The following is a 24,312-nucleotide window of genomic DNA, read 5'->3' as shown; positions in this document are numbered from 1 at the left end:
AAAGAATCGCTGTTCATTTTAGAGCAAGAGACTGAACAGCTTTAAATAGCTCCTGAAGAAGGGGACCTCTCCGAAACACGTAGAGCACAATAAATTTTCCTTTTTCAAGCACTGGAACCTGCCTCCCCCTCTTCTTCCCCTCTTCACTTCAATTGAAACCTTGGAGAGACGCTGCTGCCACTCAGTGTCGACAATATTGAGCTAGATGAAGCAGTGGTCTGACTGAATATAAGGTGGCGTCCTATGCAAATCCCTGTCCTCTTTTGCCCTGTTTTGATAATGCATTTCTTCTTTTTTTGACAAGTGGCCCCCCTAGAGTAAATTCCACTGAACTCAATGGGATGTCAGTGCTCAGTAGACATGGCTAGAGTTGTGCTGTTAAGCAACTTTTCGGTGTGGGAAGATACACTCCTACACACACAGGTGTGAACATCCCGTTGTAGGCCTTGGTTATTTCACTGATGAGTGGTCATGCTGCAGTGTGTGTGTGTGATTTCATGAGCTGGTTGTTGTTATTTCTTTATTTTGCATCCTTGGGCACTAAGCCACCTGGAATCTGGCAAAAGCAAAAACCCCGTGACTTGGTTTCCAATCCTCCCTGTCAGCCCAGGATGTCTTGAGCGACACAGGGCAGGGAATGCAAAGAATGTGCCAAGGGAGAGGCACCTTCTTGCTGAAGTACATGGGGTGGGGGAGGAGGGGGAGACTCTCTCTCTCTCTCTCTCTCTCTGCCTGGCGTGGATGGAGAAACCTGTTTGATCCCCTGAAGGGCAAAAACACACACCCACATTGTCATCACCCTCCCATAACAAGGCTGGGCCTTGTTGGCAAAGGGAAACTTGGGCTGGGACACAGGTTCTGCCTTGCCCACATGCCGCCGCTGAACGCATAGGACTAGTGGGGAGGGAGAGAGCGCCCGCTCCAGCCACACAGCTGTGAGTCCTGTTAAATGCTGGGGGACATCTTTGGAGAAGGAAGTTCGAGCTGAGACGAGTAAGTACCACAGTCTGGGTTTGAAAGAAGATCCTTTTTTTCCTGCTCTTTCCTCCTTTATAGTCTGTGAGGGAAAAGGCCTTCCTCTGGGACCAGAGAGAACAGCCTGCCTTTGCTGCACCCAAGCCAAGGGCTTGAGGAAAGCTACTTTCCAGATGAATCCCACATCCCTGAATATTTCAGGACTTGGATCTGAAAGGCACGGCCTGGCTTCGAACTATAGGTTTGGGTTTGGCTAGCATGGCCCCTTGCTCTTTGATAAGACTGCCACTTTTTCTGACAGGAAATTAATACCAATAATAATAATTCATACAGTTCACTTTTATTGTTTCTAACTCCAGGACCTAGAGTCTAGGTCATCTCAGTATATGAGAGAAAATATCCAGCATATTACAAAAGTAAAAATGGACAAATGAAACATAGATCAAAGAAAATGACTAATAATTCAGAGCTAACAAATTTAAGTTAATGATAAAGTTCTATAATGTAAAGTAATATAATATAAAAAATTTCCAACTTTTATAAAAGTGTCTGTTAACCAAATCAGAAATAAAATAGATGACCCTAAAATTAAAAAAAAACAAAAAACTATCAAGTTTCTCTGGTGCAAACTTTTACATTTGCCTTATTAAATGTGGCACGGATCCTGTCTAATGCCATTAGGAAAGTGGCAACTATGTCATCATCATTTTTCAGTATATAGATGCAATAATGGGATATGTTGTTGTTGTTGTTGTTTTAATGCAACACTTTCCCTAGGTGCTTAAAATGTTCTGTATATCTTTTCTATTATCTCAGTAAAATGTACAACAGCCTTGCAAAATAGGCAAGGACTGGGAAAAAAGTGGTATTTCTACCAGGGATGCCACAGCTCATTCGCTTAAACCAGGGGTAGGGAATGCCCTCCAGAGGTTGTTGGACCAACTCCCATCAGCCCCAGCCAGCATGGTCAATGGTCAGGGGTGATGGGAGTTTTAGTCTAACAACATCTGGAAGGCTGCAAGTTCCCCCACACCTGTCTTAAACGCTACACTCTTTCTAGTCTGTGCTTTGCCCTCTTAAATGTCTGCCTGTCATGCAGCCCTTGGTGAAAGACCTAGGAGGATTATCAGCCCAAAATGTTGCCAGCCCTATGCTTGCTGGGGGCCGATGGCTTGGAACTGGCATTTTATGCCCAGTGGTGTCCTTCCCTCCAGCTTGCTGTATGCTGACCCCTAGATGCTCTGCTATACTCTGGATGCCTCCCAAAGAGTCTTCAAGGACACACAGGAGACTTTAAGAAGCTGCATGAAGAACGTTTTAGGGGACAATGCTATGCGCATTTAGACAGGAAAAAGTGCTGCAACTCCCAGCATTCCCCAGCCAGCATGGGCCTTTGCAAGCAGGAAGCATAAAGCGGTTCTCATCTCAATCAGGTCTGTTATGAGAATGCAGGACCTCCACTGGGCGTAATACCCATTCCATATGCCTCTCTTTCAATTTAGGAAGGCTCCGATGTTCACATAAAATACGTGAGACGTCCGCAAAGGCACATTAAGGCTTACTTCTGAAACTGTTCTAAGCTGTTGGCTCTTCTGCCTCTGAACTGCTTCACATGTGATCCAGTACAGATTTAGGGCACAATCCTATGCATGACAGAAAAAGGTCCTACAGCTCCCAGCATTCCCCAGCCAGCCTTGCTGGTTGGGGAATGCTAGGAATTGTAGGGCTTTTTTCTGTCTAAACATGCACCATGAAAGTTTTAACGTAGATATGTGCCAGATGTTTGCTGCTTTTAAGAGACATCCCTTCATTTCTTAACCCCAGAAATTCACTTATAATTTCCTGACAGGGCTCCTGTGACTTTAAAAGCTGTGCAACAGACTAAAATCCAACTGGCAAAGTTTCCCCCAAGATGTATTGATTACATTTTTATCCTTCCCCGTCTCCAAGGAGCTCAGAGTGGTGTGGCATATGTGGTTCTCCCTCATGCCCATTTTATGTTCACAGCAACCCTGTGAAGCAGGCTAGGCTGAGAGAGAAAGAGAGAGGGTGTGTGTGACTGGCCCAAGGTCACCCAGAGAACTTCATGGTGGGCCAGAGATTTGTGCATGGATCCCCCTGGTGCTGGTCTAATAACCACTTCACTGCACTGTCTCTCAGTCTGTGCGTGTGGTGATTGGGAAAGCCAGGTGCATTGGGTTTCTGCCTGTTGTGCAGCTAGAAAAGCTTTCCCAGGTGTGAATGGTGACAAGCCATTTCAGAGCATCGACCTGCTTAATTTATGTACTTTTAAACAGCCCAGTGTTGTGGAAGTCAGTAGAACAAGTGCCAGTTCATTGCAGGTTGTTGCCTGGGTGGGGTTGATGTTTACAACATGTGCTGTGCCGACTAGTACTTCCCCCACCAAATATTTTGCTGAGATTCAGTCCCCATTAGAATGAAGTGAATGTTTGTAGGAGGGAGGAGGTGGCAGTGCTCTGGAGTCCTTCCCTGCTCCCTCCCAGTTTCCCACCTGACCACAAATCCAGTTATTTCCCACTGTCCACACCCAACCCTCTAACTGCCCTTATAGCAAACAGCACAGATTTTAGTCAGATGGCATCACCATGCAGTGGGGTGCCAAGGAGCAAGGAAGCTGCCTTCCTTTACAGCACCTTCTCCATCCCACCAGCTTTCGGGCAGGGGTGTTGAACTTCAGGCCCAGGGGCCAAATCCGGCTTGCCTGGGGCCCCAATACAGTTTTCCCCAGAAGGGTCTCCAGAAGGTTCCCCCTTCCCCGTGTCACCAGGTGCTTCCTGTTTCCCCCATCTATCATTTGTTAGTTTCCTGGCTTTTGGTCAACTTCTTCCTCATTCTTAAAGGTTGAAACTAGAGTTGTGCGCAAAGGGCCTCTCAAAATTCTCCAGCCTATTTGTGGGCAGAGAAATGGGGGGGGGGGGATTTCACCAAATTTCTCCTAGGGGAGAAGAAATTCTCCCACAGTTTCTGACAGATAGGGCTCACTATTGGCAGGGGCTGTAGCACAGCTTCTGTCTATTTTTTTCACCGAGGGGTTTTGGGTTTACTGCACTGCTTCTGTAGGTGGCCACAGCATCAAGGCTTCCACTTTTTTGAGGCAGAATTTTGAATTTATTTTGGTGGTATTTTGGAGCTTACTGTGAGGTGGCCAAGGGTGCTGTGTGTGTTTTCTCCCTCTGTTACACATCTTTCCAGTGCTCTGCAGCCTCCCAGGCCACCTGCACTTTCTGACTGAAAAAGCCCCATGGGAGGAATTGCCTCAGGATGCCTTCCTCATGATGGCTTTAACTGGAGACGGAGTGCAGGAAGCCGAGGAGGTTACAGTCTGCCACAAAGATTACTGTACAGTGACAGGACACTCAAGCACACTTTGTAGCCACCTCATATGTAAGGTAAGCACAAGGACGCCAAACCCAACCCATGAGAATTTCTCCAAAGTTTCTCCTCTTTTGAATTTCTTTTTGAAAGCCATTTATTTTCTATCAAATTGAATTAGAAGGGTAAAAAAAAAAAGGTGGGAGAAATTTTCGGAACAGCACTAGTCGAAACACCTCTCTTGAGGCTTAGTTACTGTCATTAAGGGCTTTACGTTAAAATATGCTGGTATTTTGGGTATGTTGGCCCCACCCACCACTGGAATGTGCCCCCTGAGAGCTTCTCAGAAATTGAGTTTGGCCCTTGGGGAGAAAGAGGTTCAACACCCCTGTTCTAGAGAATCCCCATTTCTCCCCACCTTTTTAAATAACAAACCATGTCATTCGGATGTGGTTAGGGTAGGTAAAGACACTGTGCTGAAGCCAGGGCTGTATGTGTTCTGCATGAATGCTGCATTTGGGACTGAATATCCAATCAATTCGGTGTATAATGAGAATTTCTTAATGGCAAGTTTCTAGTCCTTATGGTGGCAACAATTTATTTATTTCACATATATGTGATTTTGTGAAACACACACACACACATATAGTGAACCGCCTGGAGAGCTTTGACTATTGGGCGGTATAGAGATGAAATAAATGCATAAATAAAACAAATAAACATAGAATCATAGATAGAATCATAGAATAGTAGGGTTGGAAGGGGCCTACAAGGCCATCGAGTCCAACCCCCTGCTCAGTGCAGGAATCCAAGTCAGAGCATCCCTGACAGATGTCTGTCCAGCCTCATCTTGAAGGCCTCCAGTGTGGGAGAGCCCACCACCTCCCTAGGTAATTGGTTCCATTGTCGTCTTGCTCTAACAGTCAGGAAGTTTTTCCTGATGTTCAGCTGGAATCTGGCTTCCTGTCACTTGAGCCCGTTATTCCGTGTCCTGCACTCTGGGATGAACAAACAAACAATATCCCCACCAGTGAAGGCTGGTGGTTCTGATGTCAGTGGGGCGGTGGAATTACTTCAGGTTTCAGTTAGAGCCAGTCAAAATTCTAAAGGAGCTATTCAAGGTCCTTTAGTGTTCTGACTGAAACCCAGAGCAGATTGACTACCCTACTGACATTGGAGCCACCAGCCGCCACTGATCCCCACCTTTCTTCTAGCATAGAACTAGAGGTACTATACATAGGGATGCCCAGGCAGTTTTCCTTCCAGGACCTGAGCAGACCCAGACCTGCTTAGCTTCTACAAGAACACTGTGTCTTGTGCTCGTACCCAAGATAAGCTTGGATGTTTCTGTGTCTGTGTGTGGGAAAATCCCTGGTGAAATATCAAAGGCAAAGGCAGGGAGGAGCAGAGTATATTATTTGTAATTATTTACAAATAGGGCTCAAGTGTCCTGTGTCATTCATCCCTGTTTACATGTTGATGGAGAATAACTTATGCAGAAGAAGCAGAAATATGCAAATATACTTAATTCGTACAATGTACACAGGTCAAGGCTGTTGGGTTACATGAGCTAAAAATAAATGCATTCTTTGCTACAGCTGATGCGCCTCTGGCAAACAAAATATTTGGACATCTGATGCTGCCTTATACTTATCCAGACATTGGTCCATCTAGTCCAGGGATATGCAGACCTCTCCCCACTGCAGTCTCTCCTTCTATTTCTGGAATTAGGGCAGCGTGCCGACTCCAGGGTGGGCAGCAGGGCTCTTAATTACTGCTTCTGCTCATCCCAAACTAACTTTGTTTATATCTAAATGATTTGATCAGATATGGGCGTAAATTGTGGGATATGCATCAGTCATGTTGGTCTGGACTGGAGCACTTGATATATTTATTTATCGGTCGGATCTGATTATTTGTTTCACTTTCATCACCACCCTAATCCCATGGGCTTGATGTAAGTTTGCAATAGTGTAATATACAGAGTCACCTCCGCCAACTTGGATGTCTTAAAAAAAATTTAAAAAAATTAGACAGATGTGTTTGCTTCAATTTGAAGGATTTGCATCCTACTTTTCTAGGATGTGTTCAAGTAGTTTAAACAACGGGGGCAGGGTGGCGGGAGGATTGGTATAGTAATCTGCCTTGCAAATATTGCATTTACTCATACATTTGCCAAGAACATTTGGCCCAGCTGTAGAGAGGGTCTTTCTCTCCGCCCAGGGGTGGAATTCTGACTCAAGAAGAAGCTAGGCCTGACACAAATGGTATGAGGTCACCACTATCAATCTGCCACGGAACAAAGTAGCACAATGTGCTACCAGCACAAACTAAGAACTAGAAATATCTGCAGAACTTATAACTCAAGCTCAGAATCTCATCCTCAGATTACACATGAAGTCACTTCGATATGCCACATCTTATCACGGAATTAGGCATTTGTACAATGGGTCATTCCCACTGCCCACCCACTGCCTATCTTCTTAAAAAAAGTAGTACTCATTTTACAGAGTGATGCACTGGTGAAATTTTTAATTTTGTCAGGTGGAATCCTATGCACGTTTAGACAGAAAAAAGTCCTACAACTCCCAACATTCCCCAGGCATCCAGCATTTTCTAGGCCTCTTGCAGGATTCTTTGAACTGGCTGTAACCATGCTCCTGTTAGGATTTTATTGCCATATGTTGGTTGTTGTTACTTATTTTTTTATTGTTTATATTATGGTAAGATGCCCTGAAAATGGTAACATCAAGGGTGCAATCCTATGCATGTTTAACACCAAAAGTGCAATCCTATGCATGTTTAGACAGAAAATGGTAAAACCAAGAGTGCAGTCCTATGTGTGTTCAGACAGAAAAAAAGCCCTACAACTCCCAGCATTCCCCAGCCAGCATAGCTGGCTAGAGAATGCTGGGGGTTGTAGGCCTTTTTTTCTGTTTAAACATGCATAGGATTGTGCCTTAAAAGTAATAAATGTGTTGTTGTTTTTTACATACACTGAAGCTGATTGGTGGGAGATTCGGGACAGATAAAAGGAAGGACTTCTTCACACAGCACATAGTCCAACTATGGAATTCTCTACCGCAAGGTGTAGTGATGGCCACCAGGTTGGCTTTAAAAGGGGATTAGACAAATTCATGGAGGAGAAGGCTGTCCATGGCTACTAGTCATGATGGCTATGTATATTCAGTGGCTGTGCGCCCTGATTTACAGGGGACAGTCCTCCACTTGAAGAGCTCTTAGAGAACAGTCCTCCATTCGAAGGTATCTTCTCTTTGAAGAGCTGTCCACCAGTCCAGGCCTGGTTTAAAGATGCAGAACTATAAGAAGGGAGTGCAGCAGGGGCCCAGAGGTTTTTAATTAATTAATTAATTAATTTTATTATTACATTTATATCCCACCTTTTTTCCTCTTTGAGGAACCCAAGGTGGCGTACATAATCCTCCTCCTCTCCATTTTATCCTCACAACAAGAACCCTGTGAGGTGGGTTGGGCTGAGAGTCTGTGACTGGCCCAAAGTCACCCAGTGAGCTTCCATGGCCGAGTGGGGACTAGAACCCGGATCTCCTGGCTCCCACTCCAACACTCTAGCCACTACACCACACTGGCTCATCAACATTTAGCACCTAGACAGCCGACTGAGCAGGCAGGCAGGCAGGCAGGCAGGCAAGTCGCCATCTTCCCCTCTCCGGAGAGAGAGAGAGATTATTTCTGTTTAAATAATAGCCATTATTTCTAAATTTGCATCTCTCTATATAGATAAATGAACACATGCAAATTTTATGCACCTCTGGGTCCTCTTTTGTCCTCTGGTGATGCATTTCCTCTCTTTTGCTGCTGTGTAAGTTGTTCCCCTACCTAGGTATTACCCCAGTATCAGAGGCAGCGGGCCTCTCTGTACCTGTGCCACTTGCTGGGGAGCACAGATGGGAGGTACTCTTGCACCCATGTCCTGCTTGTGGGCTTCCCGTGGGCATGTGGTTGGCCACTGTGTGCAGCGCCGGCTCCAGGTCTGGGAGGGCCCTGGGGCAAGACACCCTCAATAGGTGCCCTCCCTCAGTGCATCTACCTTCTTGTCACCATTGGTACTTCCTGCTACTGCTCCTCATCTTCTTTTCTCATCATTACTTGGCAAGCAAAGAGCAAGTAGGCAGTAGAATCTACTGCTCCTCCTTCTCACTATTGTCTGGGCCAGAGCAAGAGGCAGGTGAACAAGCAGGTTGCAAGGGTGAAGAAGGGGAGCAACTCCAGGGGGCTCCTGTCAATGGGTGGGGACCCACGGTAGGTGCCTGATCTTGACGCCCGTCAGCTGAGTGTGGGAACCGAATGCTGGACTACAGAGGTCTTTGGTCTGATCCAGCAGGGCTCTCCTTATGTTCTTATGTCATATTACTGTCAAGCTGCATCTCCTACATTCCGTTCGCCGACACAGAGATTTATTTTTGAGAAATCCAAGGAGTGCATCTGTGAAACTTCAAGACTGGCAATGCTACCAACTCACAGTAACATTTTTTTTAAAACCATCTAGTTTTTTGGGTTTTTTAAAAACATACACACATAAATGTGTATGTATCCATAGCAATGAATACATATGAAATGCATATACCATCCCCACTGGGGGGGGTGTGTGTGTGTGAGAGAGAGAGAGAGAGAGAGAGAGGGAGAGAGAGAAAGAGACTAACAACAGAGCATTAAAATATATTTTAAGCTAAATGTTTCGGCTTCCACCCTCATCAGTGGCTGTGCTGTTAACTGGGAATCAGGAGCGGCAGTTTGGAATTTGAAACGTATAGTTTCTCATATATATATATGAATACAACTTACTAGCAATTATACATAGACTTCAACAAAAGCAGACCAGATATCTAAGTAAGTATCCATTTAAAGGTGGCATCTATATGCCACCCATTCAAATGTTGAAAGCATTATAAGGACCTCAATCCATTACATTATAGGAGGTGAGTGTTTATCCTTCCAAGGTTGTAATATCACTCTTTTAGCTGTTAAGAGGGCGTGGAGAATTCATTTACACTGATCATTCATCAATTTCCATGAAGCAGGTAAATAGATTAAAAGAGTGAATATACATCAGGGAATATTAAAGACTGCCCCAGTACAAAATTTATTCACATAATAACCTCTTTCCCCAAAGCAGCAACTACTGGACATTGCCAAAACATATATTTAAAGGAAGCATTAGTTGCTTTAGCTACTAGTCCTGATGGCTATGTGCTACCTCCAATACCAGAGGCGGTATGCCTATGTACACTAGTTGCTGGGGAACATGGGCGGGAGGGTGCTGTTGCACTCATGTCCTGCTTGTGGGTTTCTGTGGGCAGCTAGTTGGCCACTATATGAAGAGAAAGCTGGACTAGATGGACCCTTGGTCTGATCCGGCAGGGCTCTTCTGATATTCTTATGCATTGCACCGCCAGCAATTAGCCGAATTAGATAATCTTTTATTAAAGAGACATTGCGGTGTCCAATACACATGAAACAAATGTTTTTGCTGAATAAGACTCAGCTGAAGATACATCTGATCTGTGATCCATCCCTTGATCTAAATCAGCATTTCATAATGTCCTGTAATCAGAGTCCAGTCTGCCCCATGACTTATACTAGACTGAAAGGATGAGGGTTGGGGGGTTCTCAGTGGTGCAGTTCGGTGATTTTAAACTTTCGACTGAATGACCTTATATCCCCCGACCCCCTGCCACTCTTTACATGAAAGTGTGTATTACTTCACTTTCTTCACGTTGTTGTAGGGCAGCCCTGCTGTATTTGGAGGCTCTCCTCGTTGTATTGCGTGTGGGGCCTGGGCCTTTGCCCCAGAGTCCTTCCCTGATGCTACCTCTGGGAGTTCTAGAAGGAAGAACAGGATCGTGCCCCTGGATGTATGCAGGGAAGGAACCTGAGCGTTAAACTTTGCAGCTATTAAGCTTATTCTGCATCCAGATTTTTTTCACTAAGGGTCCCAGGCTCTTCAACCATTGCAGCATCCCCTAAATCTCTTCCAAACAGGGCCAATGACTTACAGTGACTGGTACCTGAAAGTAGGGGTTGTCCCTGGTAAATAGGGAAGATAGAAGTGTATGTAATTCAAAGAATTACATCACAGATTTAGACAAGGGGGAGCAATCCTATGGCCCATAGACAGCGTCTGAGGGGCCGTAAGATACTTTGGATTCCCAGCTCTGATGTCGGAGATAGCACGCTGACCTCGGAGAGGGGGAACTGGAGATCCGTTCCCCCCCCCTTGCAGCCAGCGTGGAAAGGTTGGGAACTTGACCTTGGAGGGGGGGAGGTGTTTCAGTGGGCGGAGAGGGGAGAAGACAGGAGAGGCCAGGATACGAGCTATTCCCAAGGCTCCCCAGCCTCCTTCTCTCTCCCTGCCCCCCAAAACACCCCAGCTAGATGGGCTGAAAAGCCCATCTAGTGAAAATGCAGGGTGGGAGGATGTGGAGGGGGAAGATCGTCTCTGCAGCTCCTTCTGCCCTGCATAGGATGATCGTAAGCCTCCAAGTTCAGGGACTTATGATCACTGAGGGTGCAATCGATACGATTGTGCCCGAAGTGTCCCAGGCTCTTTGACCCCTGCAGCATCCTCAAAACCTCTTCCAAACAGGGCCAATGACTTACCAGTGACTGGTTCCTGAAAGTAGGGACTGACCCTGGTAAAAAGGGAAAATGGAAGTGCATGTCGTTCAAAAACCACATCTCACGTCTGGATATTTAAAAATCAACAACAACGTTTGCACCCTCTCTGAGTCTTGCTGATGACCCGATGGTGGGAAAAGCTTCCTTAACTTGTTGTATGGGCTGTGGCAGCCACGGGGCCTCCTTCCTTTTTAGGCAGAGGAAGCCGTTGAATAATCATTGGGAATTAATTGTAGGTAACAGCAGCAATTACCCTTAGCTAGAGCGGGGCAAGGCACTTCAGAAGTGTCAGTAACAACAGGAACAGTAACAACAGGAATTTCTGCTTGTCATAAAGCTGCTGGATCAGGACGGAGGAACCTCTGGTCCTCCAGGTGTTGTGGGACTACTGCTCCTATCATCCCTGACAATTGGCTATGCAGGCTGGGGCTGATGGAAGCTGGAGTCCAACAACCTCTGGAGAGTCACAGGTTCCCCACTGCTGTAACAGAGGTTCATGGGTTGTTTAACTTCTGTTCATGGGTTGTTTAACTTTTGTTCTTCTGCAAATCTGAGGGTTCCCTAAAGCATGCTGATACTTCCCTCTTGTTTCTCAGAGGACGCATTTTGCCTACAGCCCTGGTGTCACTCACCACATGAATTCGGTATTAGAGTGATACCTTTCAAACATCACTCTGTGCTACTTTTCTAAGATGTGTTTGATGGAACCTTTAGGTTCCCGGTTTCTTTTGCCTACCAGATTCTGGATGCATGCTACTAGTACCAGCAAGCAATGGCCTAGGAATTACATGTGGTGGAGCTGAGTTTCTTTAGAAGGCAGCTTCTGCCTCAGGATGCCAATTCTGTGATATGCAGTATTCCATGCACCATGCACCAAGTGGAATCTCTAGAAATGCACACAGCCTGTTCACAGTTTTATCCCAACTCCTCTCTCACACACCAGAGAAAGTGAGGCTTCCACCACCGGTGATAATTTAAAAAGTAAAGAAATGCAATGAGAACTGAGAAATTGAGAATAAAACTGCCAATATCATACTGCCCTTATACAAAGCTGTGGTGTGACCACTCTTAGAATACTGTGTACAGTTCTGGCCATCGCACCTAAAAAGGACATTGTATTGCTGGAAAAAGTGCAGAAAAGGGAAACTAAAATGATCAAGGGGCTGGAGCAACTCCCCCATGAGGGAAGGTTACAACAGCTGGGATTGTTTAGCTTGGAAAAAAGGAGGGTCAGGGGAGACATGACAGAGGTCTACAAAATTATGCATGGTGTGGAGAATGTGGATAGGGAGACATTTTTCTCCTTCTCTCATAATACTAGAACCCAGGGTCCTCCCATGAAATTGATTGGTGGGAGATTCAGGACAGATAAAAGGAAGGACTTCTTCACACAACACACAGTCAAACTATGAAATTCGCTACCACAAGACTCAGTGATGGCCACCAATTTGGATGGCTTTAAAAAATGGTTAGACAAATTCCTGGAAGAGAAGGCTATCAATGGCTACTAGTCTTGATGGCTACATGCTACCTCCAGTATTAGAGGCATATACCTATGTACACCATTTGCTGGGGAACATGGGTGGGAGGGTGCTGTTGCACTCCTGTCCTGCTTGTGGGTTTCCTGTGGGCGGCTGGTTGGCCACTGTATGAAGAGAATGCTGGTCTCAATGGACCTTTGGTCTGATCCTGCATGGCTCTTCTTATGTTCTTATGACAAAGGGCCGGGTAGGGCTGGTGTCACTGGTCAGCATGGTTAAGCATCTGCTGAGGCCCACGAACCTGCAAGTGTCCCACTGTCAGCTGGAGATATTGGAGAGATGATGAGACTGGGCCTGCTGTTGCTTCCTTTGGAGCTACCTGGCACCTCACCCATTGTCAAATTGTCTCAGCACTGCCTGTCATGAGGCAGGGACCACTGGCATTATCCCTCATTGGGAGGGATGCCCAGCCACCACTCATATTTGCCCAGCCAGGGAAGGGAAGGAGTGGTGGTGAAAGTGGCTGCATGTGGGGGGAAAGGACATCCCAAGAAAGGAAAGTCTGCAGGCCTCCTGCCTGAGCTCCCTGCAAAAACCTGGAACTGGCTCTGTCAGCAGGATCACATTGTCAGCAAATTAAATCAACAATATTTTCACACACACAAAATCGAGAGGAGGGTGGCCATGTGTCCTACTCTACAGAGGATAATCCTCTGTTTGAAGGGCTGTCAGAGGACCATCCTTTATTTGAAGGTGTCCTCTCTTTGAAGGGCTGCCTAGTCCAAGTCTGGTTTAAAGATAAAGAACCTTCAGAAGGGAGAACAGCAGGGCCCTTGAAGTTGCCCATGAAGCACCTGGACTGCAGATGGAGCAGTCAAACAAGTCACCTGTCACTGTCTTCCCCACTATGCTGAGACGGACTGCATTTCCATTTAAATTATAGTCATTATTTCTACATTTGCATCTATACATGTAAAGAAGCGCGTGCACGTTTTCTGCAGATTGCTGCCCTCTTTGGGGGGCGGGGAGGACTGCGGCGTTTCCTCTTTTGTGGCCACCCTAATTGAGAGCCGCATCCACGAAGGTTTGTCCCGGCTCCCTAGACTGGAATGGCACACCATGAGATTACCATCTTTTAATTAAGTGGAGATGACATCTCCATCACTTGGGGCTTTGGAGGCTTTTCACACACACAGAAAAATGTATCAGGAAGGCAGTATATACCCAGATGTCGACATTTTCCTGATAGCATGATGCTACTGACATTTGGACCTCAGGGTTACCCCTGGCAGTGAGATTTCCAGTGCCATGTGGAGTGGTTCTGTAACAGCTGTTGACATCAGCATTATGGGACGGCAAAACTCAATGGGTTGCAGCTGCAGCAAAAACGTCGTTGATTTAGGCAAGGTGTACACAACATTTGAGGGAGAGGTGGCTGATGGAGGCCTTGCTGGCTTCCCAGGAGGGCTGATGGCGGCCTTGCTTTCCTTCTCTCCTTCTGCTACAGCTTGATGGAACACAGGGAGCTGCCGTATACTGAGCCAGACCCTTGGTCCATCTAGCCCAGTATTGTCAACACTGACTGGCAGCAGCTCTCCAGGCTTTCAGGCAGGAGTTTTTCCAGCCCTATTTGGAGTTGCTGGGGATAACCTGAGACCTTTTGCATGCAAAGCAGGTTCTCTACCACTGAGCTATGGTATGGAATGACTGTTGGACACATACTGCAACTGTCCCCATTGACTGTGAATGCACAGTCCCTATTTTCGGTATTCTGTCCCTGGTAAATCATGGTCTTTGCTTTGTCCCTGTTCTTGCCTTTCGTGGATGCCCGTTGCCTTGTTCTATTAGTGTGAGTGGCTAGATGTGTCACGGTTAGGCCTTCGCTCCTTCCCTAGTGTTTTTGGAAGTTATGTTTCCGAGAAGGGGTTGGCTGCATTTCATTTCTAGCGCACATGCCGATAAAAGCATGTGCGTGAACGCCAAGGCGTAATCTGCCCTTTTGCACACTGCAGATGCTGAGGCCTATTTTGAACTGGGACCCCATGCTGTCAGTCAGTTTATGTTGTTTTTAAGGGCCAGTGTCAAGGGTAGGCATGGTGGGGCACCTGCTGAGGGCCCACACCCCAGCAGGAGCCCCCTGGCAAGAGCCCCCTGGACTTGCTCCTCCTCTTCCCCAGTGCAACCTGCTTGTTCACCTGCCTCTCGCTCTGGCCCAGGCAACAGTGGTGGGGAGCAGCAAGAGCAGTAGATGCCACTGCTTACTTGCTGTCTGGCAAGTAGGCATTGCCAGAGAGTGGCATCATATTGTCAGACAGTAATTTTTTTTTTCAGGGCCAGTGTCAAGGGTAGGCATGGTCGGGCCCCTGCCGAGAGCCCAAACGCCAGCAGGGCCCCCCTGACTTGCTCCTTTTCTTCACTATTGAAACCTGCTTGTTCACCTGCCTCTCCTTCTAGCCCAGACAACAGTGGTGGTGGTCGTGGTGGGGAGGAGGAGGAGCAATGCTACTGCCTACTTGCTCCTTGGGTCTCTGCCGGCCAAGCGGGCAAGTGGTGGCAAAGAGGAGGAGCAAGACCAGCTGCTGACAATGGTGGTGAGAAGGTGGACTCAGGGTGGGCAAGGGCCCACAGAGGGTGTCTTGCTCAAGGGCCCTCCAAAACCTGGAGCCTGCACTGGCATTTTTTGTTGTGATGCACTCTCCGCTTTCCAAGCCATGAGCCGTTCCAGGGATCGCGCTTCCCTGGCTTTGGTGGAGATCACTGGCGACGTATAGCACTCCTGTTACGTTTCAGTTTATTTAGAAATATACAAGTTGAGTAGAGGCGAAGGCAGACGTTTCGTACTCCTACAATAAGCAGATCTAATCCTCCCACATTGGATATCCAGCAACCCCAGATGCTTTCAGCTTGTCCAAGCTCAAAGCTCACTTTCTGCCTCTTTCTCCATCTGTGTCTTTCTCAACCACTCTCTCTCTCTCTCCCCCCCTCTCGGTCTCTCCAGTTAAAAGGAACAGGTAGCAGGCCAACGGGAAGGGCCTCTGTCTTCCTGAGACGGTTGAAGAGCTGCTCCCAGTCAAGAAAAGGCAATACTAGGCTAAATGGACACACAGTCTGACATGATCTAGGGCAGCTTCTTAAGTTATCATTTTCTTGAAAGCAGGGCAGGAGACCTCCCACATGTTGGATTCCAACTCCTATCATCCCTGGCTATGGGGCATGCTGGCTAGGGCTAATGGGCCTACAGCTCCCATCAGCCCCAGCCAGCATAGCTTATGGTGAAGGATGATGGGAATTGCAGTCCAAAGACATCTGGAGAGCCACGTCTTCCTCATCACTGATCGATAGAATCATCTATATTTGGATGGTCTTCATAGACTGCACTTATTTGGAGAATATAAAAAGCCTTGTATGTATAGTTTCTCCCCCGTAACATATAACACGCACACACACACACACACACACACCCCCCTACGGTTAATGAGCTGCGTAATGAGATTCTGCAGTTTGGGGTTTGACTGCCGGCTGTGCAGGTCTCCTGATGTGAAATTCTTACAGCTGCCTACAAGGATGTCACGAAGGAGAGACCAGCTCTAGGTGGGGCACTGAGATCAGCATTGTGTACCGCCTGGAGCTACCAGAGTCCCAACGTGCAGACAGGGGGTGGGGTGGGGTGTGGGGTACCCTAGGCTCCTGATTCAGCAGGTTAAGAGAATGGATTTGGCAACAGAAAGTATTCTGTCAACTTTTCCCAACTCAGAGACTTTGGCAGAAGCAAAGAGAAAAGGCACCGTCTCATAAGGAGCAAGCAGTGTGTGTGGTCTAGCTTTACTGCTTGCCCACTTTGCAAACAGAAACAGAGAAAGGTTTGCCAGGAAGGAGAACGTGGCTGGGGGAGCTGTTCCTTTGGAAGTCCTCAGCTTCCTTCTGGCCACAGGCAGGATGACAGATGTCCAGAGCCAGGCTGGCTGTTGAGGCTGCTGGATGATTTCTGGTGGTAGTGATGTCCAGGGTTTACCTGGAGCCAGACCTACATACTTGAGCACATAAAAATGGTTCCCTTAGCCAGGGCTGGCATCAGGGTTCAGCCTCACTGGGCATTTTGGCAAGGCCCGTGCTTCAGAAGGGGCCCAACTGCCACCCTGGGACCCTCTGGCCTGTCTTTCTCCTTGCTGTTGCTTCTTGTTCACCTCCCCTCTCCGAATGTGTGAGCAGTGAAAGGAGCAACAAGGGAGCCCTTGTGTGCCCCTTCCTCTCCCTCTGGGTGGCTAAGTGGATTGGCCATAGGGGAAGAGGGCAAGCAAATAGACATTGCTGACTGTGGCCAAGAGGGCATCTTGTCCAAGCCCCCCCCCCCCAAGAAACATGGCACTGGCACTGCTCTTTGAAGGAGACGTAGCTTCAATGAAATCCTGGACAAAGCTGTAGGAAACGGAAGGGAAGAGGAGAGGAGGAAGGGCGGGTTGTTGACCACAGTGTTTCTCCTGATTGATCAGTTATGGGATTGACAAGTGGGACCTGAACAAAACGTTGCAGTGTGCAGTGCTTCTGTTCAGGATGCTAGCTAGCAAGCTGGCCGGCCAGCCATGCCCTTTTCCAAGATACTCCGTTCTGTTTCCCCTCCCATTTTTGTCCTCCCCGCCGCCCCCCAGGATAGTCAGTCTGCGTTCCGTGCCTACTGAGTATGCTCAGTCCTCACTGGGCTTCTTTTAGGGCAGCCACTTGTGAATCACCAAAAAAAGAGGACACCAATTTGCATAAGATGCACACATGCGGATTTATATGTATAGATGTCACCCTGCTTATTTAACTTATATGCAGAGTACATCATGAGAAACGCAGGGTTGGATGAATCACAGGTTGGAATTAAGATTGCTGGGAGAATTATCAACAACCTCCGATATGCAGACGATACCACCCTAATGGCAGAAAGTGAAGAGGATCTAAAGAGCCTCTTGTTGAGGGTGAAAGAGGAGAGTGCAAAAGCTGGTTTGAAAATCAACATTAAAAAAACGAAGATCATGGCATCTGGCCCCATCACTTCCTGGCATATAGAAGGGGAAGAAATGGAAGCAGTGACAGATTTTACTTTCTTGGGCTCCAAGATCACTGCAGACGGTGACTGTAGCCATGAAATTAAAAGACGCTTGCTCCTGGGGAGGAAAGCTATGGCAAACCTAGACAGCATAGTAAGAAGCAGAGACATCACCTTGCCGACAAAGGTCCGTCTAATCAAAGCTATGGTTTTCCCAGTAGTAATATATGGCTGTGAGAGCTGGACTATAAAGAAGGCTGAGCGCCGAAGAATTGATGCTTTCGAACTGTGGTGCTGGAGAAGACTCTTACGAGTCCCCTGGACTGCAAGGAGGTCACATCAGTCCATCCTAAAGGAAATCAACCCTGAGTGCTCATTGGAAGGACAGATACTGAAGCTGAAGCTCCAATATTTTGGCCACCTAATGCGAAGAGAAAACTCCCTGGAAAAGACCCTGATGCTAGGAAAGACTGAAGGCAAAAGGAGAAGGGGACGGCGGAGGATGAGATGGCTAGATAGCATCACGGATGCAATGAATATGAACTTGAGCACGCTCCGGGAGAGAGCGCAGGACAGGAAGGCCTGGCGTGCTATGGTCCATGGGGTCACGAAGAGTCGGACACGACTGAATGACTGAACAACAACAAAAGTTAGAAATAATTATTATAATTTAAATAGAAATACAGTACATCTCACCATAGTGTGGGAGGTTGTGACCTGTTGACCTGTGTGCCTTCCTCCATCTGCTCTCCAGGTGCTATTGATGGGCAACTTCAAGGCCCAGCAAACCCTTTTTAGGGTTCTTAAGGGCTTTAAACCAGGCTTGGTTTGGGCAGCCCATCAAACAGAGGACAGCCCTCTTTCAGCCCTTCAAATAGAGGATAGCTGGCCACCCTACCTTTTTTTCCTTTGATATTTTTTGTACTTCAGCTCACCATGGGGTTCCTGCTAGCCCGCCGATGTCTCCCTCTTGCATATGGATGGTGCCATTTGGGGGGGGGGGTCTTCATACAACACACTAACCCACATTCAACGGTTGAGTGTGGGTTGTTTTGAACTGTGGGTTATCGCGGTGCCTGAAAGCAGTCAAGGTAGCATGTTAACCATGCAGTGTGGCTTATTTGTCTCAAACAAGCCACCTTGAGAACCCATGGTTTGTTGTTGGGTTGTTCAGGGTGGTTAACAAGCCGCACTGCAGGGTAGCATGCAGTGTGGCTACCCTGGCTGCATTCGGACAACATGATAACCCACCCTGTGGAAAATATGCTGCGTTTAGACAACACACTAACCCACAGTTCAACAAACAACCCATGGTTCAAAACAACCCACACTCAACCACTGAGTGTGGCTTAGCATGTTGTGTGAACAGTCCCTTTAACTATGTCAGCATCCATGTTCAGAGAATGAGTTTGCTATTAGTATAGGATCAAGGAACATCAAGCGACTCCTTCTGCTCTAGCATGAACTGAACAATATAATTTCCGGCTTCTGCCTAGACAACCCCCGGCACCTCAGTCCTGCCCTGTATATTTCTGTGCAGGCTTGTTTCCTTATCATAATACCATCTTTTGCACTGAATTTGTCAGCCTAACTGCCAAGAACTGGTGTCAACAGATGTATAAGCAGGAAAGGGAGGTTTCTATTTCAGGTCCAAGAACTTGCCTTGATCCCGAGGTGTTTGTTTTAGCAAGGGCACCACGTGTACATGGTTGCATCCCCACTCAGCTCTCCCAAATATGCCAGTTCCCATACCAGAAATCAAGCTTATAGGCACACCCTCCAATATGTCATGAATGAAAACAGAGTCATGTCTGTAACACCCCAATATTCATACCAAGGATTGTTGGAGCCTCAACTCCACCTATGCGTTAGCTTGGTTTGCATAAAGAGATGAACCAGCTTTTCTCAGAAAAGAAATTCTTGAGAAAGTATCTGAGAGTTTCCCCCTCCCAAATGTTGGAGAGTTTCTGGGCGGGGGTTGGAGAATGTTCAGTGAAATCCACCCCCCGCTCCTAATTTCACCACCAGCAAATGAAGAATTTCAGGCCCAAATTTGAATCCAGCCTAGTATCACTCCTTCCAATAGCAAACTTAGCTGGTGAGTGCCAACAGGACTACAGCCAAAATGGAGCCACTAAGGAAAACAAAACAAAACAGGGGTATTGCCATGCTTGGGGGAAGCCCAAGATTTACAGAAGTGCAACAAATATTTAGGGGGATAAAGCCTAAGGTGCAATACCCCCCCCCCCAAGCTTCATGAGAACTGAGCATGTTAAGTGTACTGAGTGTTCTGTTGGGGGTAGGGTGGGAAACTGGAGGGGAGGAAGGGCAAATAGAATAGAGTGTCCTGGAAGAGGGTATTACAGGCTGGTAGGTTTTAGGAAGTGGCAATTCCTTTGACACGAACCCTCTCTTAGGACTGTCCTGTGAAATATTTAAAACGAGACCAAAAAGAGCAGTAAAAGCAGCAACAAAAGCGGAGGAACTGCAAGAATAAAATCCAGTCTTCCATTCTAAGCATGGGAGAATAAAACTGTCATCACTTGGTGCCAAAAAAGTAGTAAAGTACACATCAGCTGAGTGTCTCTAGTGAGAATAATATTCATCAACTGGGGTGCCACCACCAAAAAAGCCCTGTCTCTCTGGATGCCATTGAAGGCGGCAGCAGTCAGTAGGGCCTCTGATGCTGATCTTAAGTAGGAAGCAGGTTCATATGGAGCTTCTTAATGTTAGGGCTTTTTTCAGGTCCTGGTAGTTTTATTGTTGATAGTTTTTAACTGTTTCAAACTGTTTTAAATTATTGTACATTTAAAGTTTTATACATTCTTTTATCGTGTTGTGAACCGCCCAGAGAGCTTTGGCTATTGGGTGATATAGAACTGTAATTAATGAATGAATGAGAGCCACTGTGGTGCAGTGGCTAGAGTGTTCGTCTGGGAGTCAGGCGATCTGGGTTCCAGTCCCCGCTTGGCCATGGAAGCTCACTGGGTGACTTTGGGCCAGTCACAGGCTCTCAGCCCAACCTACCTCAGAGGGTTGTTGTTGCAAGGATATAATGGAGGAGGACTTTGTACATCACCTTGGGTTCCTTAAGGAGGAAAAAAGGTGGGATAAAAATAAATAAAATATGGGAGCAGGTTGTCCTTCAGATACTCTGGCCCTCGGCCATATGCTGTCTATATGGATAGTGTCAATAGGTGGTTTAGCACTGGATTTGGCTGTATCTGGGTGGAGTCAGGAGTTACCTGTTGCTCTTCTGTTCTTGTTGGAGAGATAATAAAGTTTGTTGGCTAGCTTCCCGGCTGGTGTGTCCTCTAAGCCTTCCATGACACTGTCTGATGGAGACAGTTCTGAAGTGTACAGAGAGAGAGCGCATCTAATATTATTATTTATTAAATTTATTAATCGCCCATCTGGCTGGTCACCCAGCCACTCTGGGCAATGTACAGCATATAATAAAACAGTTTAAAACAATAAAATTCTACAATAAAAACATTTTCTAAAATACCCTAACCCACCCCAAATGCCTGCCTGAACAACCACGTTTTTAATGCATGGCGGGAGCTCATTAAAGAGAGGGCATGGCGGAGTTCCCTAGGGAGGGAGTTCCACAGAGTGGGGGCCACCACAGAAAAGGCCTTCTCCCTCGTCCCCACCAGTCTAGCTGTCCTGGCTGATGGGACAGAGAGAAGGCCATCTGAGGCTGATCTTGTTAAGTGGCCTGTCTGGTGTTGCTGGAGGCGCTCCTTAAGATAGGCTGGGCCGGAACCATATAGGATTTTAAAGGTCAAAACCAACACCTTAAATTTGGCCCGGAAAACAACTGGCAACCAGTGCAACTCCTTCAGCACTGGAGGGATGTGATGTTGCTGGTGACTGCCTTTAATCAGGCGAGCCGCCGCATTCTCTACCAGCTGCAGCTTCCGAACCGTCTTCAAGGGTAACCCCACGTAGAGCGCATTACAGTAGTCTAAACGAGAGGAGACCAGGGCATGTACTACTGATGGGAGCAAATAGTCGGGAAGGAAGGGGTGCAGCTGCCATATCAGATGGAGTTGGTACAGCGCTGTCTGGCTCACAGCTGACACCTGAGCCTCCATGGACAGCTGGGAGTCCAAAATGACCCCTAGGCTGCGGACCTGGTCTTTCAAGGGTAGCCATACCCCATTCAACACAAGGTCAACATCCCCCAGCCTCCTCTTGTCTCCCACCAAAAGTACCTTGGTCTTGTCAAGGTTCAGCTTCAGCTTATTCCTCCCCATCCAGCCACTCACCTTCTCCAGACATTTGGACAGGGATTCTATGGCCAACCTTGGTGAAGATTTGAACGAGAGGTAGAGCTGCATGTCATCCGCATATTGATGACACCGCACCCCAAACCTCCTGATGATAGCCCCCAGCGGCTTCACATAGATGTTAAATAGCATCGGGGAGAGGATGGAACCCTGTGGCACCCCACAAGTAAGTGGCCACGGGTCCGAAACCTCCTCTCCCAGTGCTACCCTCTGGTACCTGCTGGAGAGGAAGGACCGGAACCACCGCAATATGGTGGGCGGTCCAGGAGGATACCATGGTCAACGGTATCAAAAGCCGCTGAGAGGTCGAGGAGAACATGGAAGGAGCATTCACCCCTATCCAGAGCCCTCCTCATATCATCCACCAAGGCGACCAAGGCCATTTCTGTCCCATGCCCAAGCCTGAAGCCGGACTGAAATGGGTCTGGATAATCAGTTTCTTCCAAGTGTGCCTTCAATTGCATCGCCACCTCCCGCTCAATCACCTTGCCCCAAGATGGCAGATTTGAGACTGGGCGAAAGTTGTTCAGAACTTGGGGATCCAAGGAGGGCTTCTTTAAGAGCGGTCTTATCACTGCCTCCTGAGGGCTGATGGCATCACTCCCTCCCCAAGAGAAGCGTTCATCACTGCCCTGATCCCCTCACCCAGTCTCTCTCTGCAGCCCATAATGAGCCAAGATGGGCAAGGATCAAGTAAGCAGGTGGTCGGCCGTACAGATGAAAGCACCTTGTCCACTTCATCAGAAGGAAGAAGCCGGAACCGATCCCACAAAACTGGTTTGCCACTCCTCTTGCTCACTAACTGTATACACAGCATGCGGAGTAACACTCGTAATCCGATCAATTTTATCTGCAAAGCGCCTTGCCAAGGCCTCACAGGAGGCCTTAGAATGCTCCAGTGGTTCCGGAGTCACAGGACCGACCAGGCTCCGGACCACTTGGAACAGCCTCCTGGGACAGCACTCTGCAGACGCGATAGAGGCAGCATAATATTCCTTTTTTGCTGCCTTCGCTGCCACGTGGTAGGCTGAAGATAAAGCTCTAGCCTGTGTCTGATCGTCTTTAGAGCGAGACTTCTGCCACTGGCGCTCTAGCCGTCTCACCTCCTGTTTCAGAGCTCGTAACTGCGGATTGAACCATGGTGCAGTCTGAGCCCTGTTCAGGGGCAGAGGGCGTTTCGGAGCCACCTGATCTAATGCCCCAGTGATTGCGGCATTCCTGCCACCCACCAGGGTCTTGACCAAGTGGCCGTTGGCATGCTCCAGAGAATCCCCAAGCGCGTTCAGGAATCCATTCGGATCCATAAGACACCTGGGGCGGACCATTTTAATGGGTCCTCCACCCCTGCGGAGGGGTTGTGGAACCGAGAAGTCCAACGTCACCAGATAGTGATCTGACCATGACAAGGGAGTGGTGGATATACCCCCGACTTCCAGATCACTCCCCGCCTCTCCAGAAACAAACACAAGGTCTAGTGCATGACCGGCTACATGGATGGGCCCAGTTAGAGTATGGTGCAGCTCCCAGGAAGCCATGGTCTCCATGAAGTCCCGAGGTGCTCCTGTGAGGATGGCCTCTGAATGTACGTTGAAGTCCCCCAACACCAGTAAGTTAGGGGACTGTACACGCACATCAGAGACCACCTCAAGCACCTTGGCCAGGGAGTCAGTCGTGCAGCGGGGTGGACGGTACACGAGCAGAATCCCCAGACTGCCCTTCGGGCCCAACCTCCAGTACATGCACTCAGCAACCTTGGTCTCCCAGAGAGGGGGTCTGGTGAAGACCAAGGACTCTCGGTAGATAACAGCCACTCCCCCTCCCCGATCCCCAGCCCTCGGCTGCTGTGCATACGAAAATCCAGCTGGACACATGGCTGCAAGGGTTGGAGCAGCGGCCTCGGCCAGCCAGGTCTCCGTAATACATGCCAGGTCTGCACCCTCATCCAGGATCATGTCATGGATGAGGGAGGTTTTCTGGGTAACAGACCTGGCATTGCAGAGCAGCAAACGAAGGCCAGAAGATGGGGTCACACCTCCCCCAGCCATCCTTTGGCTCTGGACAGGCCCGGAGCAGGGGACAGATACTACACATCTCTCCTTTGTTCCCCTTACCTGGCATGGCCTGCCCCTAGCGCTCCGCCAGTGCCTGCTGCCCAGCGTCAGTATGTTCTGGCCCCCAACACTCCCCCCACTGCCTCCATCAGGTGGACACATGCCCCCTCGCTCCCGCCTATCAGGCAGGCTACCCACCCCTAAAAACACAACAGAATCCCCCAGAAATTAAAAACAACAACAACAACAACTAAAAAATCCCCTTTAAAATACTGCCAGGCAGGAGTCCACAGTAGTGATGATGGTGATGATGATGGTAGAAGTAGTAGTAGCGGTGGTGGTGGTGGTGGTGGTGGTGGTGGTGCAGCAGCAGCAGCAGCAGCAGCAGCAGCAGGAGGAGGAGGAGGAGGAGGAGGAGGAGGAGGAGGAGGAGGAGGAGGAGGAGGAGGAGGAGGAGGAGGCCCGCCTCTTCCCCAGCCAGCTTCTCCTGC

General features: G+C 48.1%; 1 protein-coding gene across 8 annotated transcripts in view; it reads left to right on the top strand.

Moving 5' to 3' along the window:
• Nucleotides 1-821: 821 nt before the first annotated feature.
• ZNF185 (zinc finger protein 185 with LIM domain) overlaps nt 822-24,312 on the top strand; it is an 88,825-nt gene continuing 65,334 nt past the window's right edge. For 4 of the 8 annotated variants that reach the window (XM_084813335.1, XM_084813339.1, XM_084813333.1 and 1 more), the window contains exon 1: nt 847-993. The gene's annotated coding sequence lies outside the window, so the exon portion shown is untranslated. Of the gene's footprint in view, nt 994-24,312 lie in introns of all 8 variants that reach the window. The other 4 variants (XM_084813337.1, XM_084813332.1, XM_084813336.1 and 1 more) reach the window with 4 other exon arrangements.

Source organism: Heloderma suspectum, chromosome 9 (assembly GCF_057233095.1).
Source record: "Heloderma suspectum isolate Gila_16-S chromosome 9, 16-S_ref, whole genome shotgun sequence".
NCBI classification, from domain to species: domain Eukaryota; kingdom Metazoa; phylum Chordata; class Lepidosauria; order Squamata; family Helodermatidae; genus Heloderma; species Heloderma suspectum.
Note: the sequence above shows the minus strand (reverse complement) of the source record. Positions and strands in the feature narration are given on the sequence as shown.